At 42.2% G+C, this 24852-nt stretch overlaps 1 long non-coding RNA gene across 1 annotated transcript; it reads left to right on the top strand.

Annotated features, from left to right (window-relative positions):
• The first annotated feature begins 1937 nt into the window (after positions 1-1937).
• On the top strand, positions 1938-21469 carry LOC118968731 (uncharacterized). Its single transcript, XR_005056534.2, has 3 exons — positions 1938-2037; positions 12706-12760; positions 21361-21469. It is a non-coding gene; the product is annotated as an uncharacterized lncRNA (long non-coding RNA).
• The last annotated feature ends 3383 nt before the right edge of the window (positions 21470-24852 follow it).

Here is a 24852-nt window from a genome sequence, read left to right as displayed (position 1 = left end):
GGCAAATGCCAGGATCTGTTACAATGGTCCTCATGAGATGCTTTAAGAGTGGATGGCAATTATTTTATGGAGAAGATTTTCCTTCCTGCTTCCAAACTTACTTCTGACTGCACTTCCAAAGTGAGCATTGCATCATTCACCAGATAGTGTGGTAATACTATCTTTTAATAGCAGACATTTCATTATTGGGTGCTTATCAGCTCATAGTAGTGACAGAATGCCTGAGAGATTGCAGCTGCGTGCCCATGTGATTGCAGCCATCTTATCAGTTTCATAGCAGCTTTCATCATGTCCAATTGCTCAAAAGGCATATATTGATGCTATTATTGACTAACATGTGCGAGACAAAGGGAAAGATTTTCATGGATGAGATTGTCCTGTCTCCTTGCCAATGGCTTTCCCCAGATCTGTGTAATAATTTTTCTTCTCTGTCTCTAGTTTTAACTCTTCCCCAGAGCCACCCTGCGTTCCCCAGGTAGAGGCAGCCCTCCCCTGTCTGAAGTCATCAGTCTTCATGACTGGCATCCTTACTGGGCTTTTACCATGTGCAGCCTGATATGCTGGCTGCTCAGAGAGCATTGGACTTGGAGTCAGAAGATGACAGTTAGACCCAGGCCCTACCCTGGACAATCTGCTATAGGTCAGGTCATTTTGCTTCTCTGCAACCCTTACACAACAGGGTAGAGGTGAGAGGTGGGCAATGTGGAATCTCTGTGACATTTCAGAACCTTGGGCATCTGTCACCATCCATATCTGATTCTCCTCAAGACGATCCTCATCACTTGGGATCAAATATCTTGCTTTCCCCACGAGCATCTATAAAAATCACATACAAATGGTCCTCAGTAAATACTTCTTGGCTGATCATGGTTAATTTCTCTTTAGGAAGCTAATAGGAGATGGTCCTTTAAATGGATAAAATGGGATTTATTTAGAACTGCTTTCTCAAACTCATCCTGGCTGTGTTGCAATGTCCTGGCTCTGGAGCTGACTGTCTACTCTACTCACTGACTGCATCCACGGGCAAGAAACTTAGCCTCTGAGAACTCAGGCTCAGCAGGCAGACACCCCTCAGCTAGAATGAGGAAAACATTGCCCACAAGGAGTTAGGTGCCTCTTACCTGTGAGACCAATGCACCAGCCTCTGGCCCCATCGGGACACTTCTCATAGCTTATTGTAAGTTCCCTTGGGACACCTGGGGGGCAGGCACCATGGCTTGCTCATCCTCAGTGACTGTGCCCACCTAAGGGAGCTTACAAGACAGAGCTGACCTGCAAAATGTTTGTCTCCCCACTTTTCTTTGTGTCCCCTCTGAGACCTGTTCTGTATCCAATCTGGACATTCTGATGTCTCTTTCACCCTCTTTTTATTTAAAACTTTAGACTCAACAAATCCCTATGTTCACTTCCATTGATGAAACCCAAAACCGGGGGTCAACACATGGTAGAGATAATTTTTAGGAGGCAAATGTCTGTGCTTGATGTAGACTCAGGCTGGATTAACACAATACCAGCTGGATGAAAATGGAAGGGAAAATCTTTAAAAGAGGCCAGTTCAAAACCCCTGGACATGTGGTTCCCTTGGATGCAGCCAGGGTGTGGAGTGAGTTTTCTGGGATTCAAATGCTTCAACCTTTTGTTCAGATGAAGGCTGTGGTTAGAGTCACTTGGGGTCTTGTTTTCTCCAGACTCTAATTCCCCACTCACCTTTTCTAAGACTCATTTCCCTGCTCTTTAATCATTTTTATTGCTTTTCCCTGGGCCATCTCCAGGTCTTGGCATCTCTCTTAAAATGTAGAGGCCACAGACTGGGTAAAGAACGTTAATGAGGAGAGCAACAATGTGGAGTTCATTAGGAGGATTAATTCCTGGCCCCTGCATATGCTGCTAATTCATCCCAGCTTTTAGAGTTACGCTCAGGAGGCTCCCTCGCATTCGGGCAGTGGTCTTCCATGACCCTCTGTGCTTTCGCCGCTGTGCTGTTCCCGGGCATACCATTCTGCAGCTCAGACCTCCTTGGTTTGGCTTTTGCTTCTGGTAAGACTACCTTGTATTATAGTCATTTGATTTGGCTGAAGTGCTTTTATTTTAAGACTGAATTCTCACTAACAATCTGCAAACTGCCCATGGATTCAACAACCTTGGCAGCAAAAATAGTCAAAGAAGCTCAGTGCCTGTTGCTTGAAAACACAGGGCAGAGAACGCTAGGAGCTGCTTGCTCTGTCCAGGCTGCACAGTCATTGGGCTGACCTGGACCTTCCCTAGCAGGCAGCCTCACCCCATGCTGCTGCAGGAATTATGTTTTACCAGTCTAGACTGGCAAAAGCCAGCAGTCTCCATGACCTTGGTGGCTGGTATGGAACTGGCCGCTGTGGATTTGTAAAAAACAAATGGTGAAAGGCTGTACTTGGCACTGTCTTATTCCAATGGTGAATGAAGAAGAAAACATGGCTTTAAATTGTGTCTACGGAAAGGCCACAGGCGGGGGTTAGGGAGTTGCTTTGTCTAATATTATAGAGAGTTCTCTGCTAAGTAAAGCAAAGATGCTGCCTGGGGACAGCAGACACTGGCTGTGGTGGGTCTTACCTGAGTGGGTTGTGTCAGGGGCTGGGGAAGCGTCAGGTCAAGGATGAGCCTTGCCAGTTCAGGGCTGCCGGATGCAGAGACTGAGCTTGGCCTGGGGGCCAGAAGTCTCAGTTCTCACCAAGGCCTCTGGCCTTCTACCACCTATAGCATTATAGCCTTTTTTCATTTGTGTGTGTTTTTTTATATGAATGCGTATCTCTCAGGGTTGTTGTGAGGGTCAAACAAAACAGTGGAGGGTCAAACAAACAGGGCTTTGAACATGCTAAAGGATTCTACAGCAGCAGGCAAAGCTTCCGTATCAGTTCACATTAGGTTTGGCGGCACATAGAACAAAACCCCTAAATCAAATGGGCTTAAACACAAAGCAAATGCTTCCATCTCATGCAAAAGGGCAGAGGTATGTGTTACTGGGCAGGTGTGGCAGGTCCACGAAGGCATCATCCTCTCAGCCTGCTTTCAGTTTTGCTCCATGTGGCCTCATCCTCATGGCCCAAGATGGCTCTTAGGGTTCCAGCCATCACACCCCAGAACCAGAACCAGACAGTAAGATGATGAAAGGGGAGAAAGGAGGGCATGTACCTTTCTAGTAAGAAGATTTCCTGCAAGTTGTGTAGAACACCTCCATTTTCATCTTGTTGACTAGTGTGTAGTCACCCACCATATCCAGTGTCAGGGTGACTAGAAAGTGGGTATTTTGTCTGGGCAGCATTGTGTCCACCTAGACATTAAGCTTCAGTAGCTGGGGGGAAGAGGAAGGTGGGCATTTTGGAGGAAGCTAGCAGTGTCTCCCCCAGAAAGTATCTTGTTAATAAAAGTTAAAACGTAATTTGTACCTTTTTGGCCTTAGAGAGCCATCTCATCTCCATGGAGTGGAGCAGTCAGTTCATTCTGATTTTCTTTTTTACTCTGACACAAAGGGAGGTTTGCACACTTCAGTCATTCATATAACACTTCCATTGTGTGTACATGTTTGCCACAGAGCAGATGATTGTGGGCGGGGAAAATACATGACCTCTAAAGACTGTGATTTTTTTGTTTTTTGTTTTTTTGTGCGGGGTGGGAGATACCTAACAATTGAAGAAAGCTGGGGGAAATAAAAGCATTTTCTCAAATCTGGAAGTACCTCATTTCACCATTCATTCATTCACTCAAACATTTGCTGACCACCAACTCTCTATCAGCATTGGGACATCATAAAAGAGAGAATTATAGTTTTTATCCACAAAAATTCCCATTATACAGGGAGAAATTGATTCTTAAGCCTGTGATAAAACCAAGTGAATAAGTTTGACAGGAGAGCCTCATAAAATTCCAAGGGCAATTCAGAGGTAACTAGGCCAGCTGGGAGAACTGGCCAGAGATTCAGCAGAGGACCTGCCAGGAGTGGGTGTGAGGTTCATCTGGAAGGAAAGAGGGGCTTGTTAACAGAAAGGCAAGGGCACAGCCCTGGAGGTAGGAAGCCCTGTGGTGCCTTCAGTGTTGCTCAAGCTCTGAAGAAGACCTGGGTGGGTGGAGATGACACAGTGTAACCTCACAGAACCAGCTCCTTGTGGGTGTTGAGTGCCATGCAAGGAACCAGGCAGTTCCAACAGGGTGGCCATTCAGTGTGGGCCACACCAGCACCTTAGGGTGGGTGGAAGATATTTTAGGGAAGAAAAACATCTTGGGGTCAACTGCACTTGAGAAAAGCAAGAGTCAAGAAGTCAGGCAGGCCTCTTTATGGGAGAATATTTATATGTTGAACGTGTAGGATGCATAGCTGCCGTTTTCAATTTGTATTGTTTATCCTGTCTTTTTTGACCATTACTGACTTTTTTTGTGTTATCTATTTTCTACTGTTTTTTTAAAACTTCCTTGATGTTTGTTTTACTGTATATTTTTATTTAATTTGTGATTGCCCTGGGGATTACAGTTAACAACTTACTAGAATCTAGTTTATGTTAATACTAACTGAATTACAATAGTATACAAAGACTTTGCTGCTATTCAGCTCTGTTCCCTCCCTCCTCCTTTGTGCTGTTATTACTATAGAAATCATATCTTTATGCATCGCATGTCCATCAACATAGATTTATAATTATGACTATGTGGTTTGTTTTTAAATTAGATAGAGTTATAAACACATGTATATTTTATATATTTTATACATTTTATATTTTATACATTATACATTTTATATTTCCCTGTGTAAGTTCCCTTTCCTGGTGCTCTTTATTTCTTCATCTGTATTTGAGTTAGCTTCTAATGTCCTTTAATTTCAGTCTGAAGGACTCCTTTTTAGGCCGGTCTAACAATACATTATTTCAGTTTTGGTCTGTCTGGGAAATGTCCTAATTTCCTCCTCATGGTGGAAGGATAATTTTGCTGGATATAGAATCCTTTGTCAACAGGTTTTTTGTTTGGTTTTGTTTTCTGTCAGCACTTTGACTATGCCATCCAGTGTCTTCTGGCCTTTATGGTTTCTGATGAGAAATCAGCTGTCATTCTTATAGAAGACCCCTGCACATGACAGTTCTCCTCTCTTGCTTTCAAGATTCTCTCTTGGCCTTTGTCTCGCAACAGGTTGATTATGATGTGTCTGGCTGTTTACATCTTTGGGTTTATTTATCCTACTTGGACTTTGTTGAACTTCATGGGTGTGTACATTAATTTTTTCCACCAGATTTGGGAAATTTTCAGCCATATGCTTTCATGTATTCTTTTTGTCCCTTTCTCCTTCTGGGATGTCACATATGCTGGTTTGCCTGATGCCCCACAGGCCACTGAGGCTTTGCTCACTGTCTTTATTCTATTTTCTTTCTGTTCTTTTGGCTGATAATATCAATTGGCCTATCTTCAAATCTGTAATTCTTTGTTCTACAATCTATTCCTGTATAGAGAATTCTTCATTTTGGTCATACAATTTCTACCCCCTTATGAATATTCTTTATTTGGTGAGAAACCATTTTCATACTTTCCTTTAGTTTTTTAGACATGATTTCCTTTAGCTTTTAAGGCATATGTAAAATGGCTGATTTAAAGTCCTTGTCTAGTAAGTCAATGTCTGTGCTTCCTCAGGGACAATTTCTATTGATCACTTTATTTCCTTTAAAGGGTCATACTTTTTGTTTCTTTGCATACATTGTAATTTCTACTGAAAACTCGCCATTTGAAATAGCATAATGTAGGACCTCTGAAAATCAGATTCTCTCCTTCCCCCAGAGTGTATTGTAGTTGTTGCTTTTTATAATTGTTTTTGTCTATTTAGTAACTTTTCTGAACTAGTTCTATAAAGTCTGTATTCTTGATCATTTGTGGCCATTGAAGTTTCTATTTGCTGTGCTTAGTGGTCTGCTAATGATCAGATGGAGATTTCCTTAAATGTCTGTAATCAGTAAATTGCCTTTGGTCAAATACTTCCAGCCTTGCAACTGGAGTCTTCCAGAAAACCACCAGACAGTCTGACCAGACAGGGTCAGATAATGTCAGTTCTTGGAGGGAATGAGGCTTTGAAAGAGCTCCAGTTCCATTTTACTCCCTCTTGTGGCTTTTAGGCCACACTAGGAATGTCAGTTGTTACTTCAACCCACATTCAAGGCTGCTGCAGAGCTGGTAAGGGAAGGATGGGACTAAGGCAAGTTAGAAACTCAGAGCTCACTGTTCTTAGTACAATTCAGCTGTTTTTTAAATATATGCTTCCCCAGGTGTTGCAAGCCTTTGGTTGATTTTTGGAGTTCTGGAAAAAGTCGACACTGGCAGTTTTTGTCAACTCTCTCATTACGTCTGGAAAAGAGAATTTGTGGAAGTCTTTGTTCCAGTGTTTATGCTGACTTCACTCATTAATTTTTCTTTAACATTAATCATTTAAACAGTAGTCACAATTAGTTGTCATATGAACATTGAGCTATGGAGTGTAACTTTTTGGGTTCATATCCTGCTTTGCCACTTACTATTGTGACTTTAGTAAAGTTACTTCTTTGGGTCTCAGCATTTTTTAATGAACTGGGCATATTAATGGTACTCACCTAATAGGTGGATTGTGATTCTATAAAATGAGTTAATATGTGGAGAGTTCTCATTAAGATGCTTATCAGAGAATAGGATTTGGTGAATCTTAGCTATTACTACTATTACATTTCTGCACTGTTGATAGGCCAGCTTCTAGAGAGAGATTGATGGAATTCTTTACTGAAGTCATAAATATAATGGGTGATTGATTTAACCAACCTTGCAGAGTTGTTGCAAGGATTAGACTTATTATGTAAAATTTTCAGCTCACGCTGAGTAGGTGCTCATTAAATGCAAACTGCTCCTACAAATTATGGCCTTCTCCATAGTTGGTGAATAGTACATAGCTCTTTGAAGATTTCATTAAGTTTTTGATATGAATATGTGTTTGGATTCAAGTGTATCTTATAACTCACATGAAAGTTTGGGTGAAACTTTTTTTCTGTATGGTATCTGAGTTTTGGCAGAGCTCAAAGACTCAGAAGCATGTATTGGCTGTGATGAGCCTTTAGGCATGGTTATGGCTACATGGACAAACAAGGTTAGCTTAATGTGAGGCCTTAGCATATCCTGGAAACTATTATTAATTCTGAAGACCTTTGGATGTGAGAAGGCGAATGAAAGGACTTTGTGAATAGGATGAAAGCAATTGGTCCGGGGTGGCTCAAAATAGAACAGGTGGCCTACATAAATACCAGCTGTGCATTACGGCCAATTTTATTGCCAGTTCATAATATAATGTTGTCTATGGTTATTTTACAACAATTTTCTTTATTCCTGATATTGCTGTAAATCTTGCCATAAAATGGCTCTAATGCAGCAGAAAGGCTATGAAATGAAATGGGGAATTTGAAGGATCAGTCATTTGTAGTGGAATGGAAAGAAGATGGAGGATACCTAGAGAGAAAAATAAAGGAAAGCCACTGGGAAAAATCAGGGGACCAAATGTCTCATTATGTACTAGAATCTGTACTTTTTAAGTTGTGAAAACAGATACAGCACTTTTTGGATGAATCCACCAGGTGGCACTATCGAAAACATTTCTTATAAGATCCTTATCCCCACAGTTAAAACAATTTAGCAAACCTGTTGTTTTTAGAGTAGGAAACAATACTCGTTTGTGGGTGGAGAGTACATGCATGCTTATTATACTATCCTCTGTACTTTGTATATGTGGGCATGTGTGTGATGTAGTTTTTAAACAATGAAAGACCCATTTCTTAAAAGGTACAACTTCAACTTGGCCAGATTTTGTCAGGGGCAAGTGTAAGCTAAGCATCTCAGTTTTAGGGGTATATTTATGTGTCTGCTGGTTAATACTAGACGTTTTCTTGTCTTTTCTTAGCCTGGCACTGTATTAGCTTATACTACCAATTTCCTTATCATCCCTACCAAGAGGAGGGGGGCAATTACTAACTGGTCCTCACCTTCGCCACCTCACCTGCAGCTGACCACTGGCTCTGCCCCACTTGATTACCTGTCAGGGTCTGTTTCTGAGTCCTGAAACCCTTGGAAAATTCTCATGGGAGAGGTCCCCACGATTCTTAAATCTATACACCAAAGCACAGCACAGGATTGAGGTCTGAGAAATCGGGGACCCCCGGCCCCTTCTGCCTCTTAACTAACTCACTTATTTCCAGGACCATCACAAGGGTTAAAGAAGATAATATGTGCAAAGTGTTTAGCACACAGTCTGGCACACACTAGATGCTCAGTGTATATAAGAAAAAGGTTTTAAAATATTTACTTGTATTAAACTAATGTGTTTTCAGCAGAAACCCGAAAGCAACTTATTGTCTATCTCTGGTTTTCTTTTTCCTCACTAACTTTTCTAAGAAGCAGGAAAGATGAGAGGAACCTAGGAACTGAGATATAGTATTAATCTTTGTTTATGGTGCCACAGGTGGGCCTTGCCTATGAGCTATGAGACAGTCTGGTGTTTCTGACAGTGAGTTATTGTTGTTTTGTTTTGTTTTACAGTATTCAGCTTTTTCTGTGGTGAGGCTGATGGCTTGCATGTAGAAGGATTAAGCCAAAAATGGAGGCAGGTCCACTTCCTTTTACCTCCTGGGAAAGATGAGAGCAGCCTGTAGGCAATAGTTTTCACTACCCATTTGTCTATCAATCACTTCTGTAAGGAGCACGGATGGATGGGGTATGGAGGCAGGTGATGAGGTACCACTGAATAGTGATGCACAGAAATTTTATCAGAAGTGAGCCCTTGATGGTTGTTTCCGGAAAGCTGGAATGGAAGTACAGGCCTTTCTACCCAAGTTGTTTATCCCTCCTGTCAGGCATGGGTCCTGCAGGGGGCAGCTTGCTAAGCCAAAGCCCCCCCACTCCTCTCCCCCAGGCCCTTACCTCACTGACCCCAGGGCACTTTGACCTGTTTGTAAAAGGGAGCAGGACTGATGGATATTGTTAGCAGGTGAGCCATCTGCAACTCCCCTGCTCAGCCTGCCACTGGAATCTTTTCCAGGGGGCCTGCAGGGCAGCCCCGGCTAGTCATCTTAGGGTAGAGAGTTCAGAAAACTGTAGCAAAAGATTTGAGAGCCTGAGGGAAGGGCGGATAAGGTCCCTAAGGAGAGTGTAAACTGCTCGAGGACAAGTGGTCCATTTGCAATTCCAAATACAATAAATATTCAAAGTGGCACCTGGTAGAAAGGATAGAAAGTGGTTACCATGGCAGAACTGGAGCTTATGAAAGATAAAAACTGTACTCTTCACACAAAGCTTTGACTGCATCCTTTGTTCGGACCCCACAGCCCTTACTGGGTACCTGACAGATATGCTGCCCTCATGTGTCCTGTTTCATTTTCTTCTCAACCCCAGGGAAAAAATATTAAATCTATCCATTTGTAACTCTGGGGGGACTATATTTTCCCAGCCCAGGGCAAAATACCTTTGAAACCAAAATCAGTCAAAGGAGAGATAAGGTCCGAGAAACTCATTTATTGTCTACAAACAGTTGTCTCCTTCTGCTCACCTGTGTCTCTCTGTGATCCAGCTGCAAAAAGGGACCCCACCCAACCTCTCAGGTCTATATACACCCTTGCTGCTCCCCCTTTTAATTACCTATTGATATGCAGATGTACTTCTCCACCCCTTGGAAACACCTATTGATATGGAGATGAACTAAGGCCAGGCAAGAGAATCTGGAAATACTGCAATTTTACCCGTACCCTTTGACTCCTTTCTCATGAGAATCAGGTGGAATTCCCATACTGTCCTTGGCTGTTGTTCAGGACTGTGAAAATTACAAACTGCAAAATTTTGAAGTTGGCAGTTATTATAAACATCACAAAATAACATCAGTTTTTATTTTTTGCCGGGCATACTTAGTGATAATTTTTCCCAAATCTTTTGGTTGCATCTTCTTCAATGGCAATTTTGTGATATTTTTAATAGAGAGTGTAATTTAGTCTTTACTAAAAAATAAATAAATGGCATTATTGATAGAGAAGTTTCTTTGAGCTCCCTAGCCTGCTAATCTAAAGAGCACACATAAGTCACTGGTATTGAAATGTAAATGTCTAAGATTGTTGTCAAATTTTGAAATTCCTCTACCAAGTTGCTTACATGTATCGTAAATGAACTGTGAGATTTGGCATAATATTCCACAGACTAGCTTCTGGCTCTGCGTGTTTTTTCTCCACCACTGGCCACACGCTTCTGGTGTTGGGCACACAGCATATCAGGACTTCTGACTGTGTATCTGTGTGTCACAACACTGGTAAGTCCACAGGGCGGATGGTAGGAGTGTCCTTGAAATTTAGTCCTGCACCAGGACATTTATTATTAACTCAACTCTACCAGGAAGTGACTGCAAGTCACATGCACATATTCCACTAAAGCCAAACTAAATGTATCCCCACCTCAAATTTCCCTTAGCTGGACCCCAAAAGTCCTCACAGCCATTCCCCTGCTACCTAACACGATGGGAAGCATGGTAAAGGGGACGTCGGAAAGAGCCCCAGCTTTAACTGATCACTGTTAAAATACCTTAATTTTTGAAAATTTGACAAAAACGTATGATCATGTGCACTCCCTGCTAGAGTCCTTCCTAGAGCTTGTGAAGGGGCCTGTGCAAAGGGAAAACCCTGAGGCTTCTGTTTGGTCAGTTTCTTGGTAGCTCTACCTCTGGGCTCGGCTTGGGGCCGACTTTGCTTTCCGTCAAGTTCAAAGGGAATAAAGGTCTAGACAGTCAAGGCTTTTGAGTTGCTCTTTGTCTTAGTGGCCTGTATTTTCCAGTTCATGTAATAAAAAATAAATTTAAATCATGTTCTAGCACAGAGATGCAAAGCATTCCTACTTTTGGCAGGCCCTGGAACATCACTTAATCAATATTTGTTAATTGAACTGTGTGAATAATTTGAAAGCTAAAGGAAGGAGGTATATCTGATCTGGAGGGTCCCTTGGCAATCATTTCACAGATATGAAGGCCGAGGTCAGGGGACAGGTATGACTAGCTAATGGTGACAGTGAATGACAGAGATGAGGCCAACAGCCAAGACTCTTCTGTCAAATACTCTGCCTTCACAGTGATAATTAAAGATGCATCACAGGTCGTTGTGAATTAGGTACAGACTGAGTAGAGATCCATGTATCTAGAAGCTCCAGTGGCATTGAGCTACCATACATTGGAAACTTATTGTAAAATTGATTAATCATTGTTGCTATTTTTTCCAGTTTGTGGGACATAACACCCAGTGCTGAGCCACAATGCCAGGCTGCTTAGGCAGCGCCATGTTTGCACCTGTGGATGAGAAGTCAATAGGTTGTTCTGCCGAGGATGGGCTGGGGCCGCTCTGGAGGAGGGCTGTGGCGCAGAAGACTGGGTTGCACAGTGGTGGGCAGCACAATCACAGAGCACCCTGACCAGGAATGGGCAAAGGGGTCTGTTTCCATCACATGAAGGGGGGAGTTGAAGGTCAGAATCTGGAGTGTGTTCATGAAAGGGGAAGGCTCAGGTCTGAATAGGAAGTTCAGGCTCACGCCCTCAGGACCCTATAGAGCAGAGGACCCACAGGGGGCTGTGCAGGGTGGAAAGGCCAGTGGGCAGTATCCCATGGCCAGGACTGTGCGAGACAAGGGAGAAAAGACGGCTCCTGACAATGAGACTGGCATGACAGGCCTGGTGCAGCATGGGGGTCAACAGTGGAGGTAGAGCTGCAGGAGAGGGTGCAGACACATCCAGCCCACCTGCAAGGAGCCCACTTGGCCTCTCCCAACCTCGGCTTCTTTTAATGTCCAATGGGAAAAATGATGGGGACTCAGCTGATAGGATGGTGATGAGGGTTAAATGAAACAGTGTCCATAAGGCAACTAGCATTTAAAAATAAGAGGAAGGTCATTCTAATCATAGCCAGTGGCTACTTCAACTTTGCTAAGGGCTTTTATAACATGAAACTTTATTTATTATTATTCATGTCATTATTATAATACAATAGGTCTCCATGGCTGTGGATTGGAGTGGGATGGCATGGGACTGTTGTCTCCGTCTGCCTATTAGCATCTTCCATGTCCAGGTGCCCAGGCCTTGCAGGTGTGTGCAGTCCACTCCCCCAGGAGACTCAAGGGTCATCCAGCCAAAGGTGGTGTGGGTAAAATTGCAGTATTTCCAGAATCTCTCACCTGGCCTTAGTAGAGCTTATTATCAATAGGTGTTTCCAAGGGGTGGAGAGAAGAAGTCATCTCCATATCAATAGGTAATTACAAAAGGGAGCCAGGGTGTATCTGGACCCGAGAGGTTGAGTGGGGCCCCTTCTTCTGCAGCTGGGTTGTGAGAGACACGGGTGAGCAGACGTGGATGACTGCTTTTAAGCAATAAATGGGTTTCTCCCACTTTATTTATTCCTTTGACTGATTTTGGTTTCAAAGGTGTTTTGCCCCGGGATTTTCCCTACCAGAGTTGCAGGCAGGGACTCTTTTTAAACAAAGGCTGGGTCATTGGGCTCAGAAAGTCCCTATATCCCTGGGCTTCTGGGGATGACAGGAGATGAAGGAAGGCAGCCTACGTTTACTGTCTGCAGTGTGCGGGCAATGGACTCTGTAGGGACTGCATATAGAACCTCTTTGCAAAACTCTGCAGTATTTCCCCCTGATCTATGGTTTCATTTTTCTTGGTTTCAGTTACCTGCTGTCAACTGTGGTGATGCAGATGATGTCCCTTCTGTGATATATTCAGGTCAGTAGTAGCCTAATGCTACATCACTGCCTACATCATTCCTCTCACTTCATCTCATCACACAGGCATTTTATTGTCTCAGATAATCACAAGAAGAAGGGTGAGTACAGTACAATAAGATATTTTGAGAGATAGACCACATTCACATAACTTTAGCATGCAGTCATAATTGTTCTATTTTTTATTAGTTATTGTTGCTAATCTCTGATGAAATAATTTGCTCAAGTGCAAGGCTGGTGAATAAGCCGGTTTCAAACCTGTGTCCATGTTACTCCCATGCCCTGTGAACTACTGCAGGTGTGAAAAAGGCTGCTGATTCCATCCCATACTCCTTTTTGCACAAAATGATCACTAACTCAGATAAGAAAATGCATTATAAAGTAACCTATTTTGTCAAATTCCTCAAAAAAACCAGTTGGTATTTTGACTGGAAATGAACCGACTCCATAGGCTTCTTTGGCTTGAACTGAATTTTTATGATATTGAATCTTCCTATTCTTAGATTATTGGATTATTTCTTCAGTAATTTAGATGTTGTATTAAAAAATAAAAAGACAAATTCAAAACTCATAGATGTCATAACAACATACTCTTGGAAAAGAATTAATATTTAGCATATATAAAGGACTACTACTATGAATCCATAAAAATAACCAATAGAAAAAAATGGACAAAAGATATAAATAGGCATTTCATATAGATGGAACTATGAATAGTCAACAAATCTAAAAGGGTAAGTTCAATCTTACAGGTAATCAAGAAAATGACAATTAGGGACACCATGGGCCTCTTTTTTTTATGCCTCTTGATTTATATAAATTAGGAAATTTGATAAGATCAAGTACTTGAAATATAAAGAACAGGAAACCTGTACACTATTGTAATGAACGTAATTTGATATACTTTACAAAACATTATCTTATAAACTTGAATGCAAGTTAATATTATGACCCATTAATGCCCTATAAACATTGAAGAAACTCCTGTTTGGGGGCACAAAAAAAGTATGTACAGGAATGTTTTTAGTAGTTTTTGTGGTAGCCAAAACAAGAATAAACTAAATGTCCATCCCTAGGAAAGTGTATATTCAGTCAGAAGAATATTATATATTTGTGAAAATGAACCAACAAATGCTGCTTACTAACACGTATAGTTCGAAAATGAATTTCTCAGAACTTAAGTCAGTAATATGACAACACTTGTATCAAGCTGAAAACCAAACAAACGTAAACAATGCATTGTTTAGGAACACATACATGTATGGTAAGATTATCAAAAAAAATATTAAAAAGAGAAGGGTAAGCATGAGGTTAGGAATAATGGTTCCCTCCAGGGCAGAAGCAGAGCAATCGAGTATTTTCTGAGGTTGGGTGGTGGAATTGGGGGTATCATTTCACCAATATGCCTTATCACTCTGACACACATTGTATCTGTGTATATACTATTAAGTATTACATACTCAAAACATCCATTCCCTCCATGCACTCCACTCCTAACACATGACTCTTTTCATAAACATAACCAAATCAGAGCAAAGAAAAAGTTAAATACTGAGGAACGCTTTTGGAGGAAGGAATCCTGTGTGTCAGCCTTTTCTGCACAGTGGCATGTAGGCAGGAAACAGCAACTTGCCAGGGCAGGGAGGGTGTCTCAGCACCGTTCCGATGTGGACCTTCCCTGGAGCCCTGTGTCCAGTACTTGTCTTTACACGGCTGTGGCCACTTCCTGAGCTCAGAGCTTCTTTGTTTCCATTTTTTCATAATGTTCTCCTTGCAGGAGTTAGAGGGTGGTAGTCACTGGACAGGTCTGGGTGGGGTCCCAGCACCCATAGCCCCTCATTTCAGCGACAGAGAGGAGACCCACTGAGCTTCTGCCTCCTCTCCTATTCCCTCCCACTTGGGTGCCTGGGCTTCTGTCCATGGTGCCAGAGCTCTGCCGAGCCAGTTTCCCCCCCTCCACCCAACCTTCCAGCTTCCAAGAGAGGGCAATGCTGTCTTCTCCACAGTTGCTCCCTCTCCTTCTCTTTGTCCTTATTTCATCTTAAAAATTCTTTTTCTTCCATTTTAGTGCCATTTGGGGAAGTCAACTCTCTAGGTTCAACCCACCAATCCTACGAGCTCAGAGTAATTTTGTTTTATTGGAATTTGCCTTTTATTTTATAAGTGGAATAAAGGAAAGAAATTCTGGATCTTTCTTGTGGAAGGTTAAAGAAACCACAATGTCCCTTCGGCTTGCCCAGCCCCTCCTGATGCCATTTCCAGGAAGATTGCTGGGTTCTGAAGAAGCATTTCTGAAGTAACCATGACATTGCGGTTTTGAACACCACACCACTTCTTCCCCTTCTTCCCCTCCCCACTTTCCTTCTCTTCTTCCTCATCCTTCTTTTCCCAGATTTAAACTTCTTAAGAAGTTAATAATCAGTATTACACTTGCTCTCTGACTTCACAATCATGAGATAGGAATAACATGCTGGCTAATCAGACAGATCACTTTTTGTACTTTATGTACCAGTTTCTCTCTTTCAGAGTAGAATACATTCATTGAATCTGTCTTAAAGGTTATTTTATTCCTTTACATTTTAAGGGGTAACACCTGGCTTCTCATGACAATGACACCCAGTCTAGTGTAACCTTCAGCTTGTGCCTGCCACCTCCTCAGATACCGTGCATGTGACTGAACCTTTTAGGGTTACAGACAAATGCAGAGCTTGAGTTAATTTAGAAAATATCATGCGTAACCTGCCCATTCTTTTCCTAACCCCAAACTTGCAAGACGGAAGCAAGCCGTGAGCATGTTATTTCAGCTGTCAGAGTAATGAAACCAGTAACCAAGAGGTGCTAGTAATTCAGGATTATTGAAGACAAAGAAACTTAGCAGGGTATCTGAATAGGTTTGTGTTTCTTTAAGCTTGTATTTCAAAATTTAGTATCATTCAAAGGAATTGTGTAAAGTGGTTGTTTTTGTAACGTATTATGAATATACTGGAAAACCAAAATAGATGCCATTGAAAGCATAACTGTCAATGCAATGGACAAGGTTATGAAAAGTGTACCTGTCATATCCTTTTTTTTAGGTTTTACATCTACACTAATGCTATTTTCCCAGTGACTAATTTTAATCAAATATTTGCTTCTCCTTCTGACCCTTGTGCAGCCATCTTCCGAACCAAGTTGCAAAGAGAAGCATCTAATTAAGATCACATTCATACTTGAAATCTCTCTGTCCAGTGGGGAAAGATACTGTCACTCAGCATTTGGAGTAGGTAATGATATTAAATGTCTTTCCCCATGGGCAGCGTAGTAGAACCATGAGCCCATCTGCATTTATTGAGACTTTAGTCTCTTTGATGGGAGACGGCCAAGGAGTAAGTGGCAGAACTGTCTGAGTTTTTCATTACCCTTTCTATTCTTCAAAAACAGAGTTTAGAGAGCCTGCCATGCTGCCCTCAGTAAACTTGAAATATATTTATTGAGGAGTTACCTACATACATTAAGATTCACTCTTTTCTTGATATTCGGTTCTGTGCATTTTGACACATGGATACATTTGTGTAACAATCACTACCTCATTCCGCAGTGGTCTGTCTTGCCTTTTTGCAGTTGATCCGTTTCTTCTTCCCTAGCCTCTGGTAACCATTGACCTGTTTTCTGTCCCTATAGTTTTGCCTTTTCCAGAATTTTGTATGAAATGTGTTATACAGTATGAGTAGTCTTTTGTATCTGGCTGCTTTTACTTAGCATAATGTTCTTGAGATTCACCCACATTGTTTCAATATCATTAGTTCTTTTCTTTCTTTCTTCCTTTTTTGGTAGTATTTTATTGTATGAATAAACCAGTTTGTTTATCCATTTACCAGCTGAGGGAAATTTGGGTCATTCTAATTTTGCAATTTTGAATTAAGCTTCTATGAACGTTAACATAAAGGTCTGTGTGGGGATGTATGGTTTCATTTCTCTAGAGTAAATACCTGGGAGTGAGAGTGCTGGGACACATGGTAGGAATGTGTTTATTTTTATAAGAAGCATTTTGCATCACCACCAGCATTAGGAGAGTGCCAGTTGCTCCATATACTCACCAGCTCTAGATACTATTATTTAAAAAATATTCATTTTAATGTGTGTAGTATATGTCATTATGGTTTGAATCCATATTTCCCCAGTGATGCTGTGCATCTTTTTATATGCTTATTTGCCAAATATATTTCTTCTTTGGAACATCTGTTTATATAGTATCTTTTTGGCCACTTAAGAATTGTTTGATTTTCCTATTACTGAGTTTTTAAGAGACCTTTTTATGTTTTCGATGCAAGTCCTTTATCAGATATATGTTTTACAAATATTACTCCCAGTCTGTGCCTTGTTGGATATATTTCTTAGGTTATTTTAATTTCATTATTTACAAGTTATAATGTAAGTCCACTGTTGGAAAGATTAGAGAGAATGTACACTGAAAAATAAGTTCCTTTCCCATGGATCCTAGCAATCTGGTTCCAGAAGCAATCATTATCACCAGGTTTTTTGGAGGAAGGGAGAGGAAGAATATATCCTCTAGAAAATGTTTTTCACAATAACAAAAATGTGCATCTAGTCTTTTTTTTTTTTTTACTCAATACATGATAGTATGTGATCCACACTGTTCTATGTCTTGTTTCTTTTCATTTAAGAGTTCATCTCAGCTGTCTTGCTGTATCATTGCATACAGAAATATCTCACTCTTTCCTAGTGGCTGGTTAGTTTTCCTCTGTGTATATGTTCCATAATTTATATAATTTGTCCCCTATTGGTCTCTAATATTTTGATGTTACAGAGAGTACAGCAATAAATATATTTGTGCAGTAATACTGCCACTGGAATTACTGAGTTATAGGGTATATACATTTTTAGTGTTAGAAGTTATTTAATTTCCTTCACAGGGGTTGAACCAATGTAAACTTTCACCCCATGAGAATGCCTGTTTCTCCACATCCTTTCCAACATATGTTTTAATTTTTTTTTATTTTTGCCCACTTCATAGTGAAAATATGTTCTTAATTACATTTCTCTTACTAGTGTTGACATAATGTCTATTGTAGTTCCTTATTAGTAAGCTACTTACAGCTTCTGTCCATTTTAGATTGGGTTTTTACTCTTTTCCTTATTGTTTTAGAGTTCTTTGTGGCTTAAGGAAATCAGCACTTTGTGTTATGAATTAAACGTAATCCTAGTTGTTTTTCTGATTACTTCACTTATTGCGTATTTTTCCTTGAAGAAATGTTCATTTTTAAAATTTCAGCTAAAATGTGTGAAAGTGATAAATGATCAGTGAAAGTCAGTAAAGAGAAGTAGGGAGATCCCAGCACACTGAGCATCTGCATCTACTGAGCATGTGTCACGAGTACTGTGTGATCAATAATAGAGTGGGTTACCCCTCTGCTAAACGTGAATGGTATACTGTTTGAATGAGGAGATTAAAGATTATATGCAGAGTGATTTACTCTGAGATCCGTGTTCCCTGAATGGGACAAAGCTGGGCAGAGAACGGAATGACAGCCAGCTAGTCCACAGGCTTGCATTTCCACACGTGGGAGCACTTCATGCCTGGGAGCATCATCCATTGTGTGTGCTTTAGCTGGAAAAGCTCAGGAACTCTTGGCTGGGTCTTAGGGAAGCAACAGGCACTGGTTAAGTCCCTGCAGAAGAGGCACAAGAAACAAGGCCTGCCCTCTCAGAGCACAGGAGGTGGTGAGTGTGGCCTAGAGCCCGAGGCAGACAGACCCCAGAGTTACAGGCATCGGTGGTGAGAGGTCTCCTTGATCAGTGGGTATGACGAGAAACCTCTTGGGAGAAGAATGGGCTCTGGCATTGTGGGGAGGACTTGGTCAGGCGGAGGGGCCAGGTGGGCATCCTTCACAGAGTGGAGAGCCGGAGAGAACACTGCAGGGTATAGATGCAGCCAGCCTTGCTAGGAACTGTGTCCAGAGCCCGTTGATGGACACTCAACCTTGCTTCCTTAGAGTTCATTGCTGTTTTATATCGAATCCTATTACCAAAATTTTGCCTCCCCTGGGGGCACCAGATTTTGTTCTAAAAGGGACTTGGACTCTGAAAAAGGTTTCCCAGTGCTTTGAGTGTGGTCAGCATGGCTTATAATCAGCATGGGCCTTGTCAGCTGATGAGGCAGGCCACATGCCCCTGTCACATGGCAAAAAGCCAGTCACATTATTCTGGTTGCTAATTCCCTGCTAGCTTTTTCTCCGCACCAAATACAGGTAAAGGCCTAGCTCATCAAGTTTTGTGAAACAGAAGGTCAGGTTTTTCTAGAGTGAGTCTCTGGTCCCAAAGAGAGGTTTTGCCAATGTGTTTTGGAATTAAATGATAACATGCCCAAATGTAAGGAGAAGGTCCCTCCTCCTCCCCCATTATCATTCTTCAGAAAGGAGGGAGTTACCCTCTATTCAAATCCTTACGAAGTCTCTTCTGTTAAGAGTATTAAGTACTACCTAATTACTTTATTTTGAACAACATATTGTATAGGAAAGACACATTAGCTTTAACAGATCTCAATCAATTCTAGTTTCAGATGCCTGTAGAAGTCACCAGAAAGAATTGGTGAGAGAGAGAATGAGAAAGAAAGACTATTAATGCAGCAATAATAATTATCCTTAGAGAAAAGATCTCACTTTTTCAAGTGTTAACTGCAAGCTGGCTTTTGAAAGATCCTTTAAAAATAAACATTTTGTCAGGTCACTACAGAACTGGGGAAAACACTACCCCAATATTTGTACCAGATATTTGTAGCTTGGGATAAAAACTGGGGTGCGTTGTATCACTTACTGATTTAGAAGAGCTCATATCCTAACCAATGTAGTTGGAAGGAAAGTTGACATCTCTGGAAAATGGTGTGTGATGGCTCAAAAAGAGGTTCCAGGGATCCTGGAGATATAGGCGAGAAAGCATGTGAGCAGTTTAGATAAAATTATGACATATTTAAGTATAAAATACAGCAATCTTTAAAAAAAGAATACCATATTCTGTGATTTGTGAAATTTAAATTATGTACAACTAAACTGACTATTCAAAACAATGAAAGTTTGTTTGCCTTAGCTAAGAATATTACATTAGGAAAACAGGGTAGAGTCTCCTTGTATCCAGACCTTTACAGTAAAAGGAGATGGAGCACATTTTCTTCTTGGGACATTTACACAGCTATAGGCAAGACTAAAATCTGAAGGAAAACCCGTTATGTGCATCATCGGCAATCAGTGAAATGGAGCAGTAGGGTCTATTTCAGGGAGAAAAGATTTGATTGTGCTGTCAGAACATAGAATACTAAGTACATGCTAGACATAGAAACTCATTGCCTTCCTTATCAAATGTTAGCTTAGCTAAGACTTTTTAAGTTCATTAATATTTCTTTGTAATTATAAAAGTCATTCTGCTGATTCTCATTATTTGTGCATTCACCTACTCGCTAAAATCCATTTGTAACCCCAAATCAATGCCATGGTGATGCCATGGGCGCTTGTGGATAGGCAGAATGGCCCAAAGTCTGAGTGGTCCGATGCACATATTCCCAGCTGAGGTTAAACAAAGCAATACTTTTCTTTCTTGTCGCAGGGTTCATATTGTATACAAGTTCGTTTCGAGGTCTGTTTGGTCACATTTTTCACATTTTTGTGCTTTTCATCAGTGATTTTACTGTTTAAAATGGCCCCCAAGTTCAGTGGTGAGGTGCTGTCTTGTGCTCCTAAGTGCAGGACAGCTGCCATGTGCCTTCTGCAGCAAGGGTGTTAGGGAAGCTTCCTGCAGGGGGGAGTCATGGAGCTGCTGGCTGTGAGTTCAGTGTTGATGAACCAGTAAGATATATATTAAGTAAGGTGTGTTTATAAAGATATACATAAAACAAGGTTATGTACTGATCAGTTGATAAAAGTGTTGTGACCTGAGGCTCATAGGAACCTAACCTTCTATTTTCCCTTGAAACAGTGGTTCAATGCTTGTTAATTCAGTGTCCATGGCAACTTTATAGAACATAGCTACCATGAAGAATAGGGCTCTGCTGTATATGTGGCGCCTTCTGTTTGGATGTGCATTATGCTTATGAAAATGTCATAAACATTTTCCCAGGACGTATAACAATCTTAAGGTTATGTTCTAAAACTCAATGCATAGGGTAATTTACCATCATATACCTAGGATGGGTGGATTGAAAACTTGTACTTCCAGCCAAAGTACTGAGGAAATTAATTAGAGAAAATTCCAGCAACTTGTGTGTGAGGTACCTAGGTATCTCCAAATGTGAAATGAAGGGAAGTTTTCACATTTCTTCTAGATGTTTGACAGGTGAAGAGCCTGCTGGTTGGCTCTATTTCTAGTCATATTTACTTGGTTGCTAAAACAGCACTTTCATCAACTTAATTATAAGGGGAAGTGAAGGACAGGGGTAAAGAGTTGGGAAAGTACAAAGTCTATCCACATGAGCGCTTCCTAATAAGTATTCTGAAGAGATCAAGTCCCACCAAAAGTTGGGACCCATGGTGGATATACCCATGGGATGCTCTTTAATTGACAATCCCTGTGAGACTTAAATCTAAGGAAAGTCTTATTACTCTATTTTCTCAGATATAATTAAGTGTGACTCTGGACCCCCGTGCATCTGAGAGGTAAGACATCTAAGCACCCTTATTTTAAGAGGCATTCTCTTCTTTCTCACCCTCAGTGCGAAGGTGGCAGGGAACACGTGGGGAGGGCTCTCTGGCTTTGGTGCCCAACCCAGTCCTACTGCTGCGCTCGGTTTCTAGGCTGGAGTGGCCCCCGTGGTGGTGGGACTGGGGGCAGTGCTCTGTTTGCAGCCAGACGTGGCCATTTGACTCTTGCTTGAAGTTTAGTTGCAGAAACACAGAGCCCTTCTCCCTGGGGGCCTGTCCCTCCTCAGGGCAGATGCCTCAAACCACAGTCCCCTCCTGTTGGGAACATCTCTGTTCCCCAGAGCTACCTGCTTCAGCCTCCCTCCTCCAAGCCCCACAGCCCCTTCCACTTCTTTAGCCAAGTAAGTTTTCTTAAATGCAAAATATTTGAACTGACCTTAGGCACAAGGGAAATTCCAAGTCTCCAACACAGAGGCCTGGGATTGGGGGGCAAAGCCCTCTTTTATTTGATCCTCCCCGAACCATGAAAATGTATCTCACTCCCTAAATGTTCTCCTTCCATCTTCTGCAAAATAGATGAGATGCTCAAGTCAAAAGAAATTTGCCAAAACAGGTGGATTTACTTATTTTGTAACTTCTCAGAACCTTTGTATGCTTGAAAGCACAGTGACTCTCCAGGAGGAGGTTGGAGCTGGGAGTGCGTCTCGGATGATTTGAACAGTGGAGCGTTTTGGATGTGGAGCACCTCTTGGGGTTGGTGCTGGAGGGCACCTGGGTACCCAAGGTGGTAGTGGCTTCTGAAGACCTTGAAGTTGGCTGTTGACTGGTTTCTTCCCCTTGGGCATATTCTCCCAGCAGAAAATGAAGTAATTTAGTTCCCATAGGTTCTTCATAGTCCACATAGGTTTAGAGAAATGATGTCCTCTGGGTCAGGTGCCATTGGTCTCCATGCAGAATGCCTGAAACATCCTGTGGTTCTAGGCTCCAGGTGCTCACAAGGGGGTGAGAACTTTGGGGACAGGCCTAGAGCTTGGGGCCTGGGACAGGGAAGATCTTCCACTTCATGATGTTGTTCTTGAGCCACAGGGACCTTTGGGAGCTTATAGCGTATCCTTAAGGACTGCTGGGACGTACATTTATGGCCTATCCTTAAGGACTGCTGGGACGTACATTTAGAGACTCCCCTTGTGAGATGCGAGATGCTATAGAGCATCTGTCTCCAGGCAGAGCCCTTCCTTGACCACAGCACAGTGGTGCTGCCCTGAGGCATGAATGCACCAGGGCAGCGCTCACAGACAGCATCAGGCCAGGGCTGTGACTTCTGCTCGAGAAATGGGAGGCAGGGTGTGAGTCAGGGAAGTCTACAAACTCAAAGCAGATGATGCAACTTCCAGGAAGATGTCTCGTTCTCTCAGTGATCTTCAGTCTCAGGCTGAGGAGCAAAGAAGTCTAATGCCCCATGGACACTCTGACTGGCCTCTGGAGTATGAGCCGCATTATACCCTGGTGTAAGCTCTGCTACCCAGACAGAGAGCTGCACCAGCCTCCCCTCCCCCTGGCTGAGTTGAGAGTGTCCTGTGTCGTCCTAGAGGGATTCCCAAGCACTCCCGCCTGGGGGGCTGGAGCTAATGCACAGACATCCTTCCTCAAGTGGATGCGTGTCTAACATGGAGAGTATAAACGGCAACCTTTCCCCCTTTGGGCCTTCCCCCCACTAACATCTAGCAGCTTTCCTTTTGTGGATTATTTTGGCAGTAAACATGAGAAGACCCATGTAATTTTGATCACTTGAAGACCGTGAGTAATGCTTGCATCCCACTCTGTACTGTATCTGCCCATGTCACCATTTCTCTTTATTTCCTGTTACGCTCAATGAGATGGCTCTCTGACAGCTATCATCTTCCACTGGCACCCTGTAGTTTATAAGGAGGTTGCTGCCATGTGCTCTACCTACAGATGATTTGGAGTGATCAAAATCAACTTCAGGTCTCATTCTGTAAACAGAGTTTAACATAAATTGGACAGAAAAACCCAAGAAAACTTTCAACGCGGTGGGAAATCTGACATCCCACCTCTTCAGGCTTCCTCGTATCAGGATGTTCCCATATCTAGCCCAGTCTCAAAGCTCTTTGCTGTCCTGGCCCTAAGCACATTAACTGGGAATAACACCCAGATTGATATTTTCTGCCTTTGAACCACCCTACTTAACATGTTGTGTGACCTTGACTATTTTGGTGTCTGGCAAACCTATAAAGGATACGTCCATGTTGCTGCCCATGGGAGGTTCCTTATGACGCTTCAGGGATAGGTTTCAGCCTTTTCTGAGTAGTAGACACAGCAGAACTTGATGGCAAAAGTCCTGAGTGTGAGACCCAATCCTGCCACCAGCTAACTGACCTAATCACCTTAGGCACATCACATAAACTTTCCAGGCCTCCATAGTTTTCCTCTTTAAGGTGGACATCACAGGGCACTGTGAGGAGTAAAAGATTACCCATTAAAATGGACATAGCATAAAGCCTGGCCATGAATGAGTGAATGGTAACTCCCTCTCTATTTTTATAAATTTCCCTAAGACTTGGTTTTCTCATTCATTCATTGGGGATAATCATTTCTGCTTAACCACCTCCGCAGAGGCCATGTTAGAATCAAACAGAACTCTATCTGGGAAGGTGCTCTGTCTGTAGGGGAATCTGCAGGATCACTCCATGGCTGTAGGGGCTCTTAGTTTCTGGAATCCTACATGGCTCACGGGGCTTCAGCCTGACGTGTGCAGTAACGGCTGTTGCCCATCAGTTGAAGAGACCCCCACTGCAATGCAGAGCCTGGTTTCTTCTGAATTCCTCTTGGAGGCTGATGGGCTGTTGACTGTATGGGTTGGATGCCAAGAGCCTTGTCCAAGATGAGGCCCACTCTGGGCTGTGGATCCCAGAACCTCTTTTGACTCAAAGAAGGGGTTAAAGAAAAGTGATGACTCCACATGGGATGTGATAAATAGACTACTCTTGGTGCTGTCTGCAAGTCTAGAGCGCTCGCTCTCCATTCTTTGGTACCCTGTGATTTTCAGGGAGACAGGCAGACAGGGGGTTATGTGGGGCCTTCAGTGCCCACAAGGCCTCCAATGGAAGCTGTGGGGTGTGGTGTGCATGTGTGCACATGCCTTGCTTCCCTGGGTCACATCATCCTGGGAGGTTTGCCAAGAGTGTGTCTTCACGCCTTACAGGCTGTGAATCTTGAGAAAATTACTCTCTGATCTTTGGTTTCCTGTATTTCAAATTTGGGGTAGCCATATCTACCCAGTGTGCCTGTGGTTAGAATTAAATCTGAAAATGTGTGGATGAAGTTGAAAGTCATTTTTGTAAACTTTAAAATACCATGACTTTCATTGTCATCATCATAGTCATAGGCAGAAAGTGCAGAGGGTCAATTAACCCCATCACTCCGTTTGCCTGGGTGAAATCCAGGA

This window comes from Manis javanica, chromosome 18 (assembly GCF_040802235.1).
Source record: "Manis javanica isolate MJ-LG chromosome 18, MJ_LKY, whole genome shotgun sequence".
Classification (NCBI taxonomy): domain Eukaryota; kingdom Metazoa; phylum Chordata; class Mammalia; order Pholidota; family Manidae; genus Manis; species Manis javanica.
The sequence above is the reverse complement of the archived record's forward strand: the minus strand, read 5'-3'. Positions and strand labels throughout refer to the sequence as shown.